Below are 21,205 nucleotides of genomic sequence, written 5' to 3' on the forward strand. Positions count from 1 at the left end.
AGTGTTTCTAACAGGCCATTTACTAGTAGCAGTGAGAAAAACATCACGGGGTGGTGTGAATCGGAGGGCCTCAATTAGGATAGGCACTGACTGGCAATGTAGGATGGAGAAAAGCACCACAGCGTGGTCAGCATGGGGAGGTAGGAAACATGCAGTGGCAATGTAGGAAAGTTTTCTGAAAAACATCACGGGGTGGGGCGCTTTGTAAGGGTTTCTAACAGGCCATTCACTAGTAGGATTGAGAAAAACATCACGGGGTGGTTTGAATCAGATGTTCTGAATTAGCATATACAGTGAGTGTCAATGTAGGATGGAGAAAAGGACCACGGGGTGGTCAGCATGGGGAGGTCGGGAAACATGCATTGGCAATGTAGGATAGGTTTCTGAAAAACATCGCTGGTGGTGCGCATTGTAAGGCTTTCTAACAGGCCATTCACTAGTAGGAGTGAGAAAAACATCACGGGGTTGTGTGAATCGGAGGGCCTGAATTAGGATAGGCAGTGAGTGGCAATATAAAATGGAGAAAAGCACCACGGTGTGGTCAGCATGGGGAGGTCAGGAAACATGGAGGGGCAATATAGGATAGGTTTCTGAAAAACATCATGGGGTGGTGCGCATTGTAAGGGTTTCTAACCGGCCATTCCCTGGTGGGAGTGAAAAATACATCACGGGAGGGTGTGATTCGGAAGGCCTGAATTAGGATAGGCAGTGAGTGGCAATGTAGGACGGAGAAAAGCACCACGGCATGGTCAGCATGGGGAGGTCAGGAAACATGCAGAGGCAATGTGGGATAGCTTTCTGAAAAGCATTACTGGTTTGTGCGCATTGTCAGTGTTTCTAACAGGCCATTCACTAGTAGGAGTGAGAAAAACATCACAGCGTGGTGTGAATTGGAGGGCCTGAATCAGGATAGGCAGTGAGTGGCAATGTAGGATGGAGAAAAGCACCAAAGGGTGGTCATCATGGGAACTCAGGACACATGCAGTGGCAATGTAGGATAGGTATCTGTAAAACATTGCATGTGGTGAGAATTGAAAGCCTTTCTAACAGGCCATTCACCAGTACGAGTGAGATAAACATCATGGGGTGGTGTGAATCAGAGGGCCTGAATTATGATAAGCAGTGAGTGGCAATGTATGATGTAGAAAAGGACCACGGGGTGGTCTGCATGAGGAGGTCAGGAAACATGCAGTGGCAATGTAGGATAGGTTTCTGAAAAACATCGCTGGTGGTGCGCTTTGTAAGGGTTTCTAACAGGCCATTCACTAATAGGATTGAGAAAAACATCACGGGGTGGTTTGAATCAGATGTTCTGAATTAGCATATACAGTGAGGGTCAATGTAGGATGGAGAAAAGGACCACGGGGTTGTCAGCATGAGGAGGTCGGGAAACATGCATTGGCAATGTAGGATAGGTTTCTGAAAAACATCACTGGTGGTGTGCATTGTAAGGCTTTCTAACAGGCCATTCACTAGTAGGAGTGAGAAAAACATCACGGGGTTGTGTGAATCGGAGGGCCTGAATTAGGATAGGCAGTGAGTGGCAATATTATATGGAGAAAAGCACCAAGGTGTGGTCAGCAAGGGGAGGTCAGGAAACATGGAGGGGCAATATAGGATAGGTTTCTGAAAAACATCATGGGGTGGTGCGCATTGTAAGGGTTTCTAACCGGCCATTCCCTGGTGGCAGTGAAAAATACATCACGGGAGGGTGTGATTCGGAAGGCCTGAATTAGGATAGGCAGTGAGTGGCAATGTAGGACGGAGAAAAGCAGCACGGCATGGTCAGCATGGGGAGGTCAGGACACATGCAGAGGCAATGTGGGATAGCTTTCTGAAAAGCATTACTGGTTGGTGCGCATTGTAAGTGTTTCTAACAGGCCATTCACTAGTAGGAGTGAGAAAAACATCACAGCGTGGTGTGAATTGGAGGGCCTGAATCAGGATAGGCAGTGAGTGGCAATGTAGGATGGAGAAAAGCACCAAAGGGTGGTCATCATGGGGAGCTCAGGACACATGCAGTGGCAATGTAGGATAGGTTTCTGTAAAACATTGCATGTGGTGAGAATTGTAAGCCTTTCTAACAGGCCATTCACCAGTAGGAGTGAGATAAACATCATGGGGTGGTGTGAATCAGAGGGCCTGAATTATGATAAGCAGTGAGTGGCAATGTATGATGTAGAAAAGCACCACGGGGTGGTCTGCATGGGGAGGTCAGGAAACATGCAGTGGCAAAGTAGGATAGGTTTCGGAAAAAAAAAACGGGGTGTTGCACATTTTAAGTGTTTCTAACAGGCCATTTACTAGTACTAGTGAGAAAAACATCACGGGGTGGTGTGAATCGGAGGGCCTGAATTAGGATAGGCAGTGAGTGGCAATGTAGGATGGAGAAAAGCACCACAGCGTGGTCAGCATGGGGACGTAGGAAACATGCAGTGGCAATGTAGGATAGTTTTCTGAAAAACATCACGGTGTGGTGCGCTTTTTAAGGGTTTCTAACAGGCCATTCACTAGTAGGATTGAGAAAAATATCACGGGGTGGTTTTAATCAGATGTTCTGAATTAGCATATACAGTGAGTGTCAATGTAGGATGGAGAAAAGGACCACGGGGTGGTCAGCATGGGGAGGTCTGGAAACATGTATTGGCAATGTAGGATAGGTTTCTGAAAAACATTACGGGTTGGTGCGCATTGTAAGGGTTTCTAACAGGCCATTCACTAGTAGGAGTGAGATAAACATCACGGGGTTGTGTGAATTGGAGGGCCTGAATTAGGTTAGGCAGTGAGTGGCAATGTATGATGTAGAAAAGCACCACGGTGTGGTCTGCATGGGGAGGTCAGGAAACATGCAGTGGCAATGTGGGATAGATTTCTGAAAAACATTACGGGTTGGTGCGCATTGTAAGGGTTTCTAACAGGCCATTCACTAGTAGGAGTGAGAAAAACATCACGGGGTCGTGTCAATCGGAGGGCCTGAATTATGATATGCAGTGAGTGGCAATGTAGGATGGAGAAAAGCACCACAGGGTGGTCAGCATGGGGAGGACAGGAAACATACAGTGGCAATGTAGGATAGTTTTCTGAAAAAAATCACGGGGTGGTGCGCATTGTAAGTGTTTGTAGCAGGCCATTCACTTGTAGGAGTGAGAAAATCATCTCGGGGTGGTGTCAATGGGAGGGCCTGAATTAGGATATTCTTGGAGTGGCAATGAAGAATGGAGAAAAGCACCATGGGGTGGTCAACATGGGGAGGTCAGGAAACATGCAATGGCAATGTAGGATAGGTTTCTGAAAAACATCGCTGGGTGGTGCGCATTGTAAGGGTTTGTAACAGGCCATTCACTAGTAGGAGTGAGAACAACATCACGGGGTGGTGTGAATCGGAGGGCTTGAATAAGGTTAGGCAGTGAGTGGCAATGTAGGATGGAGAAAATCACCACAGGGTGGTCAGCATGGGGAGGTCAGAAAACATGCCGTGGCAATGTAGGATAGGTTTCTGAAAAAAAAAACGGGGTGTTGCACATTGTAAGTGTTTCTAACAGGCCATTCACTAGTAGCAGTGAGAAAAACATCACGGGGTGGTGTGAATCGGAGGGCCTGAATTAGGATAGGCAGTGAGTGGCAATGTAGGATGGAGAAAAGCACCACGGCGTCGTCAGCATGGGGAGGTAGGAAACATGCAGTGGCAATGTAGCAAAAGTTTTCTGAAAAACATCACGGGGTGGTGCGCTTTGTAAGGGATTCTAACAGGCCATTCACTAGTAGGAGTGAGAAAAACATCACGGGGTGGTGTGAATCGGAGGGCCTGAATTAGGTTAGGCAGTGAGTGGCAATGTAGGATGGAGAAAATCACCACAGGGTGGTCAGTATGTGGAGGTCAGAAAACATGCCGTGGCAATGTAGGATTTGTTTTTGAAAAAAAAAAAAAAAAAAAAAACGGGGTGTTGCACATTGTAAGTGTTTCTAACAGGCCATTCACTAGTAGCAATGAGAAAAACATCACGGGGCGGTGTGAATCGGAGGGCCTGAATTAGGATAGGCAGTGAGTGGCAATGTAGGATGGAGAAAAGCACCAAAGGGTGGTAATCATTTGGAGCTCAGGACACATGCAGTGCCAATGTAGGATAGGTTTCTGTAAAACATTGCCTGTGGTGAGAATTGTAAGCCTTTCTAACAGGCCATTCACCAGTACGAGTGAGATAAACATCATGGGGTGGTGTGAATCAGAGAGCCTGAATTATGATAAGCAGTGAGTGGCAATGTATGATGTAGAAAAGCACCACGGGGTGGTCTGCATGGGGAGGTCAGGAAACATGCAGTGGCAATGTAGGATAGGTTTCTGAAAAACATCGCTGGTGGTGCGCTTTGTAAGGGTTTCTAAGAGGCCATTCACTAGTAGGATTGAGAAAAACATCACGGGGTGGTTTGAATCAGATGTTCTGAATTAGCATATACAATGAGTGTCAATGTAGGATGGAGAAAAGGACCACGGGGTGGTCAGCATGGGGAGGTCGGGAAACATGCATTGGCAATGTACGATAGGTTTCTGAAAAACAACGCTGGTGGTGCGCATTGTAAGGCTTTCTAACAGGCCATTCACTAGTAGGAGTGAGAAAAACCTCAAGGGGTTCTGTGAATCGGAGGGCCTGAATTAGGATAGGCAGTGATTGGCAATATAAAATGGAGAAAAGCACCACGGTGTGGTCAGCATGGGGAGGTCAGGAAACATGGAGTGGCAATATAGGATAGGTTTCTGAAAAACATCATGGGGTGGTGCGCATTGTATGGGTTTCTAACAGGCCATTCCCTGGTGGGATTGAAAAATACATCACGGGAGGGTGCGAATCAGAAGGCCTGAATTAGGATAGGCAGTGAGTGGCAATGTAGGATGGAGAAAAGCACCACGGCATGGTCAGCAGGGGGAGTTCAGGAAACATGCAGTTGCAATGTGGGATAGCTTTCTGAAAAGCGTTACTGGTTGGTGCGCATTGTAAGGGTTTCTAACAGGCCATTCACTAGTAGGAGTGAGAAAAACATCACAACGTGGTGTGAATTGGAGGGCCTGAATTAGGTTAGGCCGTGAGTGGCAATGTAGGATGGAGAAAATCACCAAAGGGTGGTCAGCATGGGGAGGTTCGAAAACATGCGTTGGCAATGTAGGATATGTTTCTGAAAAAAAAAAAAAAAGCGGGTGGTGCGCATTGTAAGAGTTTCTGACAGGTCATTCACTAGTAGGATTGAGAAAAACATAACGGGGTGGTGTGAATCGGAGGGTCTGAATTAGGATAGGCTGTGAGTGGCAATGTAGGATGGAGAAAAGTACCACAGGATGGTCAGCATGGGGAGGTCAGGAAACATGCAGTAGCAATGTAGGATAGGTTTCTGTAAAACATTGCGAGTGGTGAGAACTGTAAGCCTTTCTAACAGGCCATTCACCACTAGGAGTGAGATAAACATCATGGGGTAGTGTGAATCAGAGGGCCTGAATTATGATAAGCACTGAGTGGCAATGTATGATGTAGAAAAGCACCACGGGGTGGTCTGCATGGGGAGGTCAGGAAACATGCAATGGCAATGTAGGATAGGTTTCTGAAAAACATCGCGCGATGGTGCGCATTGTACGGCTTTCTAACAGGCCATTCACTAGTAAGATTGAGAAAAACATCACGGCGTGGTGTGAATCGGAGGGCCTGAATTAGGTTAGGCAGTGAGTGGCAATGTAGGATGGAGAAAATCACCACACGGTGGTCAGCATGGGGAGGTCAGAAAACATGCCGTGGCAATGTAGGATAGCTTTCTGAAAAAAAAAAAAAAAAAAAAAACAAAAAAACAGGGTGTTGCACATTGCAAGTGTTTCTAACAGGCCATTTACTAGTAGCAGTGAGAAAAACATCACGGGGTGGTGTGAATCAGAGGGCCTGAATTATGATAAGCAGTGAGTGGCAATGTATGATGTAGAAAAGGACCACGGGGTGGTCTGCATGAGGGGGTCAGGAAACATGCAGTGGCAATGTAGGATAGGTTTCTGAAAAACATCGCTGGTGGTGCGCTTTGTAAGGGTTTCTAACAGGCCATTCACTAATAGGATTGAGAAAAACATCACGGGGTGGTTTGAATCAGATGTTCTGAATTAGCATATACAGTGAGGGTCAATGTAGGATGGAGAAAAGGACCACGGGGTGGTCAGCATGAGGAGGTCGGGAAACATGCATTGGCAATGTAGGATAGGTTTCTGAAAAACATCACTGGTGGTGTGCATTGTAAGGCTTTCTAACAGGCCATTCACTAGTAGGAGTGAGAAAAACATCACGGGGTTGTGTGAATCGGAGGGCCTGAATTAGGATAGGCAGTGAGTGGCAATGTAAAATGGAGAAAAGCACCAAGGTGTGGTCAGCAAGGGGAGGTCAGGAAACATGGAGGGGCAATATAGGATAGGTTTCTGAAAAACATCATGGGGTGGTGCGCATTGTAAGGGTTTCTAACCGGCCATTCCCTGGTGGCAGTGAAAAATACATCACGGGAGGGTGTGGTTCGGAAGGCCTGAATTAGGATAGGCAGTGAGTGGCAATGTAGGACGGAGAAACGCACCACGGCATGGTCAGCATGGGGAAGTCAGGACACATGCAGAGGCAATGTGGGATAGCTTTCTGAAAAGCATTACTGGTTGGTGCGCATTGTAAGTGTTTCTAACAGGCCATTCACTAGTAGGAGTGAGAAAAACATCACAGCGTGGTGTGAATTGGAGGGCCTGAATCAGGATAGGCAGTGAGTGGCAATGTAGGATGCAGAAAAGCACCAAAGGGTGGTCATCATGGGGAGCTCAGGACACATGCAGTGGCAATGTAGGATAGGTTTCTGTAAAACATTGCATGTGGTGAGAATTGTAAGCCTTTCTAACAGGCCATTCACCAGTAGGAGTGAGATAAACATCATGGGGTGGTGTGAATCAGAGGGCCTGAATTATGATAAGCAGTGAGTGGCAATGTATGATGTAGAAAAGCACCACGGGGTGGTCTGCATGGGGAGGTCAGGAAACATGCAGTGGCAATGTAGGATAGGTTTCGGAAAAAAAAAAAACGGGGTGTTGCACATTTTAAGTGTTTCTAACAGGCCATTTACTAGTACTAGTGAGAAAAACATCACGGGGTGGTGTGAATCGGAGGGCCTGAATTAGGATAGGCAGTGAGTGGCAATGTAGGATGGAGAAAAGCACCACAGCGTGGTCAGCATGGGGACGTAGGAAACATGCAGTGGCAATGTAGGATAGTTTTCTGAAAAACATCACGGTGTGGTGCGCTTTTTAAGGGTTTCTAACAGGCCATTCACTAGTAGGATTGAGAAAAATATCACGGGGTGGTTTTAATCAGATGTTCTGAATTAGCATATACAGTGAGTGTCAATGTAGGATGGAGAAAAGGACCACGGGGTGGTCAGCATGGGGAGGTCTGGAAACATGTATTGGTAATGTAGGATAGGTTTCTGAAAAACATTACGGGTTGGTGCGCATTGTAAGGGTTTCTAACAGGCCATTCACTAGTAGGAGTGAGATAAACATCACGGGGTTGTGTGAATTGGAGGGCCTGAATTAGGTTAGGCAGTGAGTGGCAATGTATGATGTAGAAAAGCACCACGGTGTGGTCTGCATGGGGAGGTCAGGAAACATGCAGTGGCAATGTGGGATAGATTTCTGAAAAACATTACGGGTTGGTGCGCATTGTAAGGGTTTCCAACAGGCCATTCACTAGTAGGAGTGAGAAAAACATCACGGGGTCGTGTCAATCGGAGGGCCTGAATTATGATATGCAGTGAGTGGCAATGTAGGATGGAGAAAAGCACCACGGGGTGGTCAGCATGGGGAGGACAGGAAACATACAGTGGCAATGTAGGATAGTTTTCTGAAAAAAATCACGGGGTGGTGCGCATTGTAACTGTTTGTAGCAGGCCATTCACTAGTAGGAGTGAGAAAATCATCTCGGGGTGGTGTCAATGGGAGGGCCTGAATTAGGATATTCTTGGAGTGGCAATGAAGAATGGAGAAAAGCACCATGGGGTGGTCAACATGGGGAGGTAAGGAAACATGCAATGGCAATGTAGGATAGGTTTCTGAAAAACATCGCTGGGTGGTGCGCATTGTAAGGGTTTGTAACAGGCCATTCACTAGTAGGAGTGAGAAAAACATCACGGGGTGGTGTGAATCGGAGGGCTTGAATAAGGTTAGGCAGTGAGTGGCAAAGTAGGATGGAGAAAATCACCACAGGGTGGTCAGCATGGGGAGGTCAGAAAACATGCCGTGGCAATGTAGGATAGGTTTCTGAAAAAAAAAACGGGGTGTTGCACATTGTAAGTGTTTCTAACAGGCCATTCACTAGTAGCAGTGAGAAAAACATCACGGGGTGGTGTGAATCGGAGGGCCTGAATTAGGATAGGCAGTGAGTGGCAATGTAGGATGGAGAAAAGCACCACGGCGTCGTCAGCATGGGGAGGTAGGAAACATGCAGTGGCAATGTAGCAAAAGTTTTCTGAAAAACATCACGGGGTGGTGCGCTTTGTAAGGGATTCTAACAGGCCATTCACTAGTAGGAGTGAGAAAAACATCACGGGGTGGTGTGAATCGGAGGGCCTGAATTAGGTTAGGCAGTGAGTGGCAATGTAGGATGGAGAAAATCACCACAGGGTGGTCAGTATGGGGAGGTCAGAAAACAGGCCGTGGCAATGTAGAATTTGTTTCTGAAAAAAAAAAAAAAAAAACGGGGTGTTGCACATTGTAAGTGTTTCTAACATGCCATTCACTAGTAGCAATGAGAAAAACATCACGGGGCGGTGTGAATCGGAGGGCCTGAATTAGGATAGGCAGTGAGTGGCAATGTAGGATGGAGAAAAGCACCAAAGGGTGGTCATCATGGGGAGCTCAGGACACATGCAGTGGCAAAGTAGGATAGGTTTCTGTAAAACATTGCGGGTGGTGAGAATTGTAAGCCTTTCTAACAGGCCATTCACCAGTAGGAGTGAGATAAACATCATGGGGTGGTGTGAATGGGAGGGCCTGAATTAGGATATTCTTGGAGTGGCAATGAAGATTGGGGAAAAGCACCACGGGGTCTTCAACATGGGGAGGTCAGGAAACATGCAATGGCAATGTAGGATAGGTTTCTGAAAAACATCGCGGGGTGGTGTGCATTGTAAGGGTTTCTAACAGGCCATTCACTAGTAGGAGTGAGAAAAACATCACGGCGTGGTGTGAATTGCAGGGCCTGAATTAGGTTAGGCAGTGAGTGGCAATGTAGGATGGAGAAAATCACTACAGGGTGGTCAGCATGGTGAGGTCAGAAAACATGCCGTGGCAATGTAGGATAGGTTTCTGAAAAAAAAAAAAAAACGGGGTGTTGCACATTGTAAGTGTTTCTAACAGGCCATTCACTAGTAGCAGGGAGCAAAACATCACGGGGTGGTGTGAATCGGAGAGCCTGAATTATGATAGGCAGTGAGTGGAAATGTAGGATGGAGAAAAGCACCACAGCGTGGTCAGCATGGGGAGGTAGGAAACATGCAGTGGCAATGTAGGAAAGTTTTCTGAAAAACGTCACGGGGTGGTGCGCTTTGTAAGGGTTTCTAACAGGCCATTCACTAGTAGGATTGAGAAAAACATCACGGGGTGGTTTGAATCAGATGTTCTGAATTAGCATATACAGTGAGTGTCAATGTAGGATGGAGAAAAGGACCACGGGGTGGTCAGCATGGGGAGGTCGGGAAACATGCATTGGCAATGTCGGATAGGTTTCTGAAAAACATCGCTGGTGGTGTGCATTGTAAGGCTTTCTAACAGGCCATTCACTAGTAGGAGTGAGAAAAACATCACGGGGTTGTGTGAATCGGAGGGCCTGAATTAGGATAGGCAGTGAGTGGCAATATAAAATGGAGAAAAGCACCACGGTGTGGTCAGCATGGATAGGTCAGGAAACATGGAGTGGCAATATAGGATAGGTTTCTTAAAAACATCATGGGGTGGTGCGCATTGTATGGGTTTCTAACAGGCCATTCCCTGGTGGGAGTGAAAAATACATCACGGGAGGGTGCGAATCGGAAGGCCTGAATTAGGATAGGCAGTGAGTGGCAATGTAGGATGGAGAAAAGCACCACGGCATGGTCAGCAGGGGGAGTTCAGGAAACATGCAGTGGCAATGTGGGATAGCTTTCTGAAAAGCATTACTGGTTGGTGCGCATTGTAATGGTTTCTAACAGGCCATTCACTAGTAGGAGTGAGAAAAACATCACAGCGTGGTGTGAATTGGAGGGCCTGAATCAGGATAGGCAGTGAGTGGCAATGTAGGATGGAGAAAAGCACCAAAGGGTGGTCATCATGGGGAGCTCAGGACACATGCAGTGGCAATGTAGGATAGGTTTCTGTAAAACATTGCCTGTGGTGAGAATTGTAAGCCTTTCTAACAGGCCATTCACCAGTACGAGTGAGATAAACATTATGGGGTGGTGTGAATCAGAGGGCCTGAATTATGATAAGCAGTGAGTGGCAATGTATGATGTAGAAAAGCACCACGGTGTGGTCAGCATGGGGAGGTCAGGAAACATGCAGTGGCAATGTAGGATAGGTTTCTGAAAAAAACATCGGGGTTGTGCGCATTGTAAGGGTTTCTAACAGGCCATTCACTAGGAGGATTGAAAAAAACATAACGGGGTGGTGTGAATCGGAGGGCCTGAATTAGGTTAGGCCGTGAGTGGCAATGTAGGATGGAGAAAATCACCAAAGGGTGGTCAGCATGGGGAGGTTCAAAAACATGCGTTGGCAATGTAGGATATGTTTCTGAAAAAAAAAAAGCGGGTGGTGCGCATTGTAAGAGTTTCTGACAGGTCATTCACTAGTAGGATTGAGAAAAACATAACGGGGTGTTGTGAATCGGAGGGTCTGAATTAGGATAGGCAGTGAGGGGCAATGTAGGATGGAGAAAAGTACCACAGGATGGTCAGCATGGGGAGGTCAGGAAACATGCAGTGGCAATGTAGGATAGGTTTCTGTAAAACATTGCGAGTGGTGACAATTGTAAGCCTTTCTAACAGGCCATTCACCAGTAGGAGTAAGATAATCATCATGGGGTAGTGTGAATCAGAGGGACTGAATTATGATAAACACTGAGTGGCAATGTATGATGTAGAAAAGCACCACGGGGTGGTCTGCATGGGGAGGTCAGGAAACATGCAATGGCAATGTAGGATAGGTTTCTGAAAAACATCGCGGGGTGGTGCGCATTGTAAGGCTTTCTAACAGGCCATTCACAAGTAGGATTGAGAAAAACATCACGGCGTGGTGTGAATCGGAGGGCCTGAATTAGGTTAGGCAGTGAGTGGCAATGTAGGATGGAGAAAATCACCACAGGGTGGTCAGCATGGGGAGGTCAGAAAACATGCCGTGGCAATGTAGGATAGGTTTCTGAAAAAAAAAAAAAAAAAACGGGGTGTTGCACATTGTAAGTGTTTCTAACAGGCCATTCACTAGTAGCAGTGAGAAAAACATCACGGGGTGGTGTGAATCGGAGGGCCTGAATTAAGATAGGCAGTGAGTGGAAATGTAGGATGGAGAAAAGCACCACAGCGTGGTCAGCATGTGGAGGTAGGAAACATGCAGTGGCAATGTAGGAAAGTTTTCTGAAAAACATCATGGGGTGGTGCGCTTTGTAAGGGTTTCTAACAGGCCATTCACTAGTAGGATTGAGAAAAACATCACGGGGTGGTTTGAATCAGATGTTCTGAATTAGCATATACAGTGAGTGTCAATGTAGGATGGAGAAAAGGACCACGGGGTGGTCAGCATGGGGAGGTTGGGAAACATGCATTGGCAATGTCGGATAGGTTTCTGAAAAACATCGCTGGTGGTGCGCATTGTAAGGCTTTCTAACAGGCCATTCACTAGTAGGAGTGAGAAAAACATCACGGGGTTGTGTGAATCGGAGGGCCTGAATTAGGATAGGCAGTGAGTGGCAATATAAAATGGAGAAAAGCACCACGGTGTGGTCAGCATGGGGAGGTCAGGAAACATGGAGTGGCAATATAGGATAGGTTTCTGAAAAACATCATGGGGTGGTGCGCATTGTATGGGTTTCTAACAGGCCATTCCCTGATGGGAGTGAAAAATACATCACGGGAGGGTGCGAATCGGAAGGCCTGAATTAGGATAGGCAGTGAGTGGCAATGTAGGATGGAGAAAAGCACCACGGCATGGTCAGCAGGGGGAGTTCAGGAAACATGCAGTGGCAATGTGGGATAGCTTTCTGAAAAGCATTACTGGTTGGTGCGCATTGTAAGGGTTTCTAACAGGCCATTCACTAGTAGGAGTGAGAAAAACATCACAGCGTGGTGTGAATTGGAGGGCCTGAATCAGGATAGGCAGTGAATGGCAATGTAGGATGGAGAAAAGCACCAAAGGGTGGTCATCATGGGGAGCTCAGGACACATGCAGTGGCAATGTAGGATAGGTTTCTGTAAAACATTGCCTGTGGTGAGAATTGTAAGCCTTTCTAACATTCCATTCACCAGTACGAGTGAGATAAATATCATGGGGTGGTGTGAATCAGAGGGCCTGAATTATGATAAGCAGTGAGTGGCAATGTATGATGTAGAAAAGCACCACGGGGTGGTCTGCATGGGGAGGTCAGGAAACATGCAGTGGCAATGTAGGATAGGTTTCTGAAAAACATCGCTGGTGGTGCGCTTTTTAAGGGTTTCTAAGAGGCCATTCACTAGTAGGATTGAGAAAAACATCACGGGGTGGTTTGAATCAGATGTTCTGAATTAGCATATACAATGAGTGTCAATGTAGGATGGAGAAAAGGACCACGGGGTGGTCAGCATGAGGAGGTCGGGAAACATGCATTGGCAATGTACGATAGGTTTCTGAAAAACATCGCTGGTGGTGCGCATTGTAAGGCTTTCTAACAGGCCATTCACTAGTAGGAGTGAGAAAAACATCACGGGGTTGTGTGAGTCGGAGGGCCTGAATTAGGATAGGCAGTGATTGGCAATATAAAATGGAGAAAAGCACCACGGTGTGGTCAGCATGGGGAGGTCAGGAAACATGCAGTGGCAATGTAGGATAGGTTTCTGAAAAAAACATCGGGGTTGTGCGCATTGTAAGGGTTTCTAACAGGCCATTCACTAGGAGGATTGAAAAAAACATAACGGGGTGGTGTGAATCGCAGGGCCTGAATTAGGTTAGGCCGTGAGTGGCAATGTAGGATGGAGAAAATCACCAAAGGGTGGTCAGCATGGGGACGTTCAAAAACATGCGTTGGCAATGTAGGATATGTTTCTGAAAAAAAAAAAAAGCGGGTGGTGCGAATTGTAAGAGTTTCTGACAGGTCATTCACTAGTAGGATTGAGAAAAACATAACGGGGTGGTGTGAATCGGAGGGTCTGAATTAGGATAGGCAGTGAGTGGCAATGTAGGATGGAGAAAAGTACCACTGGATGGTCAGCATGGGGAGGTCAGGAAACATGCAGTGGCAATGTAGGATAGGTTTCTGTAAAACATTGCGAGTGGTGAGAATTGTAAGCCTTTCTAACAGGCCATTCACCAGTAGGAGTAAGATAATCATCATGGGGTAGTGTGAATCAGAGGGCCTGAATTATGATAAGCACTGAGTGGCAATGTATGATGTAGAAAAGCACCACAGGGTGGTCTGCATGGGGAGGTCAGGAAACATGCAATGGCAATGTAGGATAGGTTTCTGAAAAACATCGCGGGGTGGTGCGCATTGTAAGGCTTTCTAACAGGCCATTCACAAGTAGGATTGAGAAAAACATCACGGCATGGTGTGAATCGGAGGGCCTGAATTAGGTTAGGCAGTGAGTGGCAATGTAGGATGGAGAAAATCACCACAGGGTGGTCAGCATGGGGAGGTCAGTAAACATGCTGTGGCAATGTAGGATAGCTTTCTGAAAAAAAAAAAAACAGGGTGATGCACATTGTAAGTGTTTCTAACAGGCCATTTACTAGTAGCAGTGAGAAAAACATCACGGCATGGTGTGAACCGGAGGGCCTGAATTAGGTTAGGCAGTGAGTGGCAATGTAGGATGGAGAAAATCACCACAGGGTGGTCAGCATGGGGAGGTCAGTAAACATGCTGTGGCAATGTAGGATAGCTTTCTGAAAAAAAAAAAAAAACAGGGTGTTGCACATTGTAAGTGTTTCTAACAGGCCATTTACTAGTAGCAGTGAGAAAAACATCACGGGGTGGTGTGAATCGGAGGGCCTGAATTAGGATAGGCATTGAGTGGCAATGTAGGATGGAGAAAAGCACCACAGCGTGGTCAGCATGGGGAGGTAGGAAACATGCAGTGGCAATGTAGGAAAGTTTTCTGAAAAACATCACGGGGTGGTGCGCTTTGTAAGGGTTTCTAACAGGCCATTCACTAGTAGGATTGAGAAAAACATCACGGGGTGGTTTGAATCAGATGTTCTGAATTAGCGTATACAGTGAGTGTCAATGTAGGATGGAGAAAAGGACCACGGGGTGGTCAGCATGGGGAGGTCGGGAAACATGCATAGGCAATGTAGGATAGGTTTCTGAAAAACATCGCTGGTGGTGCGCATTGTAAGGCTTTCTAACAGGCCATTCACTAGTAGGAGTGAGAAAAACATCACGGGGTTGTGTGAATCGGAGGGCCTGAATTAGGATAGGCAGTGAGTGGCAATATAAAATGGAGAAAAGCACCACGGTGTGGTCAGCATGGGGAGGTCAGGAAACATGGAGGGGCAATATAGGATAGGTTTCTGAAAAACAACATGGGGTGGTGCGCATTGTAAGGGTTTCTAACAGGCCATTCCCTGATGGGAGTGAAAAATACATCACGGGAGGGTGTGATTCGGAAGGCCTGAATTAGGATAGGCAGTGAGTGGCAATGTAGGACGGAGAAAAGCACCACGGCATGGTCAGCATGGGGAGGTCAGGAAACATGCAGAGGCAATGTGGGATAGCTTTCTGAAAAGCATTATTGGTTGGTGCGCATTGTAAGTGTTTCTAACAGGCCATTCACTAGTAGGAGTGAGAAAAACATCACAGTGTGGTGTGAATTGGAGGGCCTGAATCAGGATAGGCAGTGAGTGGCAATGTAGGATGGAGAAAAGCACCAAAGGGTGGTCATCATGGGGAGCTCAGGACACATGCAGTGGCAATGTAGGATAGGTTTCTGTAAAACATTGCATGTGGTGAGAATTGTAAGCCTTTCTAACAGGCCATTCACCAGTAGGAGAGAGATAAACATCATGGGGTGGTGTGAATCAGAGGGCCTGAATTATGATAAGCAGTGAGTGGCAATGTATGATGTAGAAAAGCACCACGGGGTGGTCTGCATGGGGAGGTCAGGAAACATGCAGTGGCAATGTAGGATAGGTTTCGGAAAAAAAAAAAAACGGGGTGTTGCACATTTTAAGTGTTTCTAACAGGCCATTTACTAGTACTAATGAGAAAAACATCACGGGGTGGTGTGAATCAGAGGGCCTGAATTAGGATAGGCAATGAGTGGCAATGTAGGATGGAGAAAAGCACCACAGCGTGGTCAGCATGGGGACGTAGGAAACATGCAGTGGCAATGTAGGACAGTTTTCTGAAAAACATCACAGTGTTGTGCGCTTTTTAAGGGTTTCTAACAGGCCATTCACTAGTAGGATTGAGAAAAACATCACGGGGTGGTTTGAATCAGATGTTCTTAATTAGCATATACAGTGAGTGTCAATGTAGGATGGAGAAAAGGACCACGGGATGGTCAGCATGGGGAGGTCGGGAAACATGTATTGGCAATGTAGGATAGGTTTCTGAAAAACATCGCTGGTGGTGCGCATTGTAAGGCTTTCTAACAGGCCATTCACTAGTAGGAGTGAGATAAACATCACGGGGTTGTGTGAATTGGAGGGCCTGAATTAGGTTAGGCAGTGAGTGGCAATGTATGATGTAGAAAAGCACCACGGTGTGGTCTGCATGGGGAGGTCAGGAAACATGCAGTGGCAATGTGGGATAGATTTCTGAAAAACATTACGGGTTGGTGCACATTGTAAGGGTTTCTAACAGGCAATTCACTACTAGGAGTGAGAAAAACATCACGGGGTCGTGTCAATCGGAGGGCCTGAATTATGATATGCAGTGAGTGGCAATGTAGGATGGAGAAAAGCACCACGGGGTGGTCAGCATGGGGAGGACAGGAAACATACAGTGGCAATGTAGGATAGTTTTCTGAAAAAAATCACGGGGTGGTGCGCATTGTAAGTGTTTCTAGCAGGCTATTCACTAGTAGGAGAGAGAAAATCATCTCGGGGTGGTGTCAATGGGAGGGCCTGAATTAGGATATTCTTGGAGTGGCAATGAAGAATGGAGAAAAGCACCATGGGGTGGTCAACATGGGGAGGTCAGGAAACATGCAATGGCAATGTAGGATAGGTTTCTGAAAAACATCGCGGGGTGGTGCGCATTGTAAGGGTTTGTAACAGGCCATTCACTAGTAGGAGTGAGAAAAACATCAAGGGGTGGTGTGAATCGGAGGGCCTGAATTAGGTTAGGCAGTGAGTGGCAATGTAGGATGGAGAAAATCACCACAGGGTGGTCAGCATGGGGAGGTCAGAAAACATGCCGTGGCAATGTAGGATAGGTTTCTGAAAAAAAAAAAAAAACGGGGTGTTGCACATTGTAAGTGTTTCTAACAGGCCATTCACTAGTAGCAGTGAGAAAAACATCACGGGGTGGTGTGAATCGGAGGGCCTGAATTAAGATAGGCAGTGAGTGGAAATGTAGGATGGAGAAAAGCACCACAGCGTGGTCAGCATGGGGAGGTAGGAAACATGCAGTGGCAATGTAGGAAAGTTTTCTGAAAAACATCACGGGGTGGTGCGCTTTGTAAGGGTTTCTAACAGGCCATTCACTAGTAGGATTGAGAAAAACATCACGGGGTGGTTTGAATCAGATGTTCTGAATTAGCGTATACAGTGAGTGTCAATGTAGGATGGAGAAAAGGACCACGGGGTGGTCAGCATGGGGAGGTCGGGAAACATGCATAGGCAATGTAGGATAGGTTTCTGAAAAACATCGCTGGTGGTGCGCATTGTAAGGCTTTCTAACAGGCCATTCACTAGTAGGAGTGAGAAAAACATCACGGGGTTGTGTGAATCGGAGGGCCTGAATTAGGATAGGCAGTGAGTGGCAATATAAAATGGAGAAAAGCACCACGGTGTGGTCAGCATGGGGAGGTCAGGAAACATGGAGGGGCAATATAGGATAGGTTTCTGAAAAACAACATGGGGTGGTGCGCATTGTAAGGGTTTCTAACAGGCCATTCCCTGATGGGAGTGAAAAATACATCACGGGAGGGTGTGATTCGGAAGGCCTGAATTAGGATAGGCAGTGAGTGGCAATGTAGGACGGAGAAAAGCACCACGGCATGGTCAGCATGGGGAGGTCAGGAAACATGCAGAGGCAATGTGGGATAGCTTTCTGAAAAGCATTATTGGTTGGTGCGCATTGTAAGTGTTTCTAACAGGCCATTCACTAGTAGGAGTGAGAAAAACATCACAGTGTGGTGTGAATTGGAGGGCCTGAATCAGGATAGGCAGTGAGTGGCAATGTAGGATGGAGAAAAGCACCAAAGGGTGGTCATCATGGGGAGCTCAGGACACATGCAGTGGCAATGTAGGATAGGTTTCTGTAAAACATTGCATGTGGTGAGAATTGTAAGCCTTTCTAACAGGCCATTCACCAGTAGGAGAGAGATAAACATCATGGGGTGGTGTGAATCAGAGGGCCTGAATTATGATAAGCAGTGAGTGGCAATGTATGATGTAGAAAAGCACCACGGGGTGGTCTGCATGGGGAGGTCAGGAAACATGCAGTGGCAATGTAGGATAGGTTTCGGAAAAAAAAAAAAAAACGGGGTGTTGCACATTTTAAGTGTTTCTAACAGGCCATTTACTAGTACTAATGAGAAAAACATCACGGGGTGGTGTGAATCGGAGGGCCTGAATTAGGATAGGCAATGAGTGGCAATGTAGGATGGAGAAAAGCACCACAGCGTGGTCAGCATGGGGACGTAGGAAACATGCAGTGGCAATGTAGGACAGTTTTCTGAAAAACATCACAGTGTTGTGCGCTTTTTAAGGGTTTCTAACAGGCCATTCACTAGTAGGATTGAGAAAAACATCACGGGGTGGTTTGAATCAGATGTTCTTAATTAGCATATACAGTGAGTGTCAATGTAGGATGGAGAAAAGGACCACGGGATGGTCAGCATGGGGAGGTCGGGAAACATGTATTGGCAATGTAGGATAGGTTTCTGAAAAACATCGCTGGTGGTGCGCATTGTAAGGCTTTCTAACAGGCCATTCACTAGTAGGAGTGAGATAAACATCACGGGGTTGTGTGAATTGGAGGGCCTGAATTAGGTTAGGCAGTGAGTGGCAATGTATGATGTAGAAAAGCACCACGGTGTGGTCTGCATGGGGAGGTCAGGAAACATGCAGTGGCAATGTGGGATAGATTTCTGAAAAACATTACGGGTTGGTGCACATTGTAAGGGTTTCTAACAGGCCATTCACTAGTAGGAGTGAGAAAAACATCACGGGGTCGTGTCAATCGGAGGGCCTGAATTATGATATGCAGTGAGTGGCAATGTAGGATGGAGAAAAGCACCACGGGGTGGTCAGCATGGGGAGGACAGGAAACATACAGTGGCAATGTAGGATAGTTTTCTGAAAAAAATCACGGGGTGGTGCGCATTGTAAGTGTTTCTAGCAGGCTATTCACTAGTAGGAGAGAGAAAATCATCTCGGGGTGGTGTCAATGGGAGGGCCTGAATTAGGATATTCTTGGAGTGGCAATGAAGAATGGAGAAAAGCACCATGGGGTGGTCAACATGGGGAGGTCAGGAAACATGCAATGGCAATGTAGGATAGGTTTCTGAAAAACATCGCGGGGTGGTGCGCATTGTAAGGGTTTGTAACAGGCCATTCACTAGTAGGAGTGAGAAAAACATCAAGGGGTGGTGTGAATCGGAGGGCCTGAATTAGGTTAGGCAGTGAGTGGCAATGTAGGATGGAGAAAATCACCACAGGGTGGTCAGCATGGGGAGGTCAGAAAACATGCCGTGGCAATGTAGGATAGGTTTCTGAAAAAAAAAAAAAAAAACGGGGTGTTGCACATTGTAAGTGTTTCTAACAGGCCATTCACTAGTAGCAGTGAGAAAAACATCACGGGGTGGTGTGAATCGGAGGGCCTGAATTAAGATAGGCAGTGAGTGGAAATGTAGGATGGAGAAAAGCACCACAGCGTGGTCAGCATGGGGAGGTAGGAAACATGCAGTGGCAATGTAGGAAAGTTTTCTGAAAAACATCACGGGGTGGTGCGCTTTGTAAGGGTTTCTAACAGGCCATTCACTAGTAGGATTGAGAAAAACATCACGGGGTGGTTTGAATCAGATGTTCTGAATTAGCATATACAGTGAGTGTCAATGTAGGATGGAGAAAAGGACCACGGGGTGGTCAGCATGGGGAGGTCGGGAAACATGCATTGGCAATGTCGGATAGGTTTCTGAAAAACATCGCTGGTGGTGCGCATTGTAAGGCTTTCTAACAGGCCATTCACTAGTAGGAGTGAGAAAAACATCACGGGGTTGTGTGAATCGGAGGGCCTGAATTAGGATAGGCAGTGAGTGGCAATGTAAAATGGAGAAAAGCACCACGGTGTGGTCAGCATGGGGAGGTCAGGAAACATGGAGTGGCAATATAGGATAGGTTTCTGAAAAACATCATGGGGTGGTGCGCATTGTATGGGTTTCTAACAGGCCATTCCCTGGTGGGAGTGAAAAATACATCACGGGAGGGTGCGAATCGGAAGGCCTGAATTAGGATAGGCAGTGAGTGGCAATGTAGGATGGAGAAAAGCACCACGGCATGGTCAGCAGGGGGAGTTCAGGAAACATGCAGTGGCAATGTGGGATAGCTTTCTGAAAAGCATTACTGGTTGGTGCGCATTGTAAGGGTTTCTAACAGGCCATTCACTAGTAGGAGTGAGAAAAACATCACAGCGTGGTGTGAATTGGAGGGCCTGAATCAGGATAGGCAGTGAATGGCAATGTAGGATGGAGAAAAGCACCAAAGGGTGGTCATCATGGGGAGCTCAGGACACATGCAGTGGCAATGTAGGATAGGTTTCTGTAAAACATTGCCTGTGGTGAGAATTGTAAGCCTTTCTAACAGGCCATTCACCAGTACGAGTGAGATAAATATCATGGGGTGGTGTGAATCAGAGGGCCTGAATTATGATAAGCAGTGAGTGGCAATGTATGATGTAGAATAGCACCACGGGGTGGTCTGCATGGGGAGGTCAGGAAACATGCAGTGGCAATGTAGGATAGGTTTCTGAAAAACATCGCTGGTGGTGCGCTTTGTAAGGGTTTCTAAGAGGCCATTCACTAGTAGGATTGAGAAAAACATCACGGGGTGGTTTGAATCAGATGTTCTGAATTAGCATATACAATGAGTGTCAATGTAGGATGGAGAAAAGGACCACGGGGTGGTCAGCATGGGGAGGTCGGGAAACATGCATTGGCAATGTACGATAGGTTTCTGAAAAACATCGCTGGTGGTGCGCATTGTAAGGCTTTCTAACAGGACATTCACTAGTATGAGTAAGAAAAACATCACGGGGTTGTGTGAATCGGAGGGCCTGAATTAGGATAGGCAGTGATTGGCAATATAAAATGGAGAAAAGCACCACGGTGTGGTCAGCATGGGGAGGTCAGGAAACATGCAGTGGCAATGTAGGATAGGTTTCTGAAAAAAACATCGGGGTTGTGCGCATTGTAAGGGTTTCTAACAGGCCATTCACTAGGAGGATTGAAAAAAACATAACAGGGTGGTGTGAATCGGAGGGCCTGAATTAGGTTAGGCCGTGAGTGGCAATGTAGGATGGAGAAAATCACCAAAGTGTGGTCAGCAAGGGGAGGTTCAAAAACATGCGTTGGCAATGTAGGATATGTTTCTGAAAAAAAAAAAAGCGGGTGGTGCGCATTGTAAGAGTTTCTGACAGGTCATTCACTAGTAGGATTGAGAAAAACATAACGGGGTGGTGTGAATCGGAGGGTCTGAATTAGGATAGGCAGTGAGTGGCAATGTAGGATGGAGAAAAGTACCACAGGATGGTCAGCATGGGGAGGTCAG

Source organism: Cavia porcellus, unplaced genomic scaffold (genome assembly GCF_034190915.1).
Source record: "Cavia porcellus strain 051 isolate PalLab524CR breed Dunkin Hartley unplaced genomic scaffold, mCavPor4.1 scaffold_43, whole genome shotgun sequence".
Classification (NCBI taxonomy): Eukaryota; Metazoa; Chordata; class Mammalia; order Rodentia; family Caviidae; genus Cavia; species Cavia porcellus.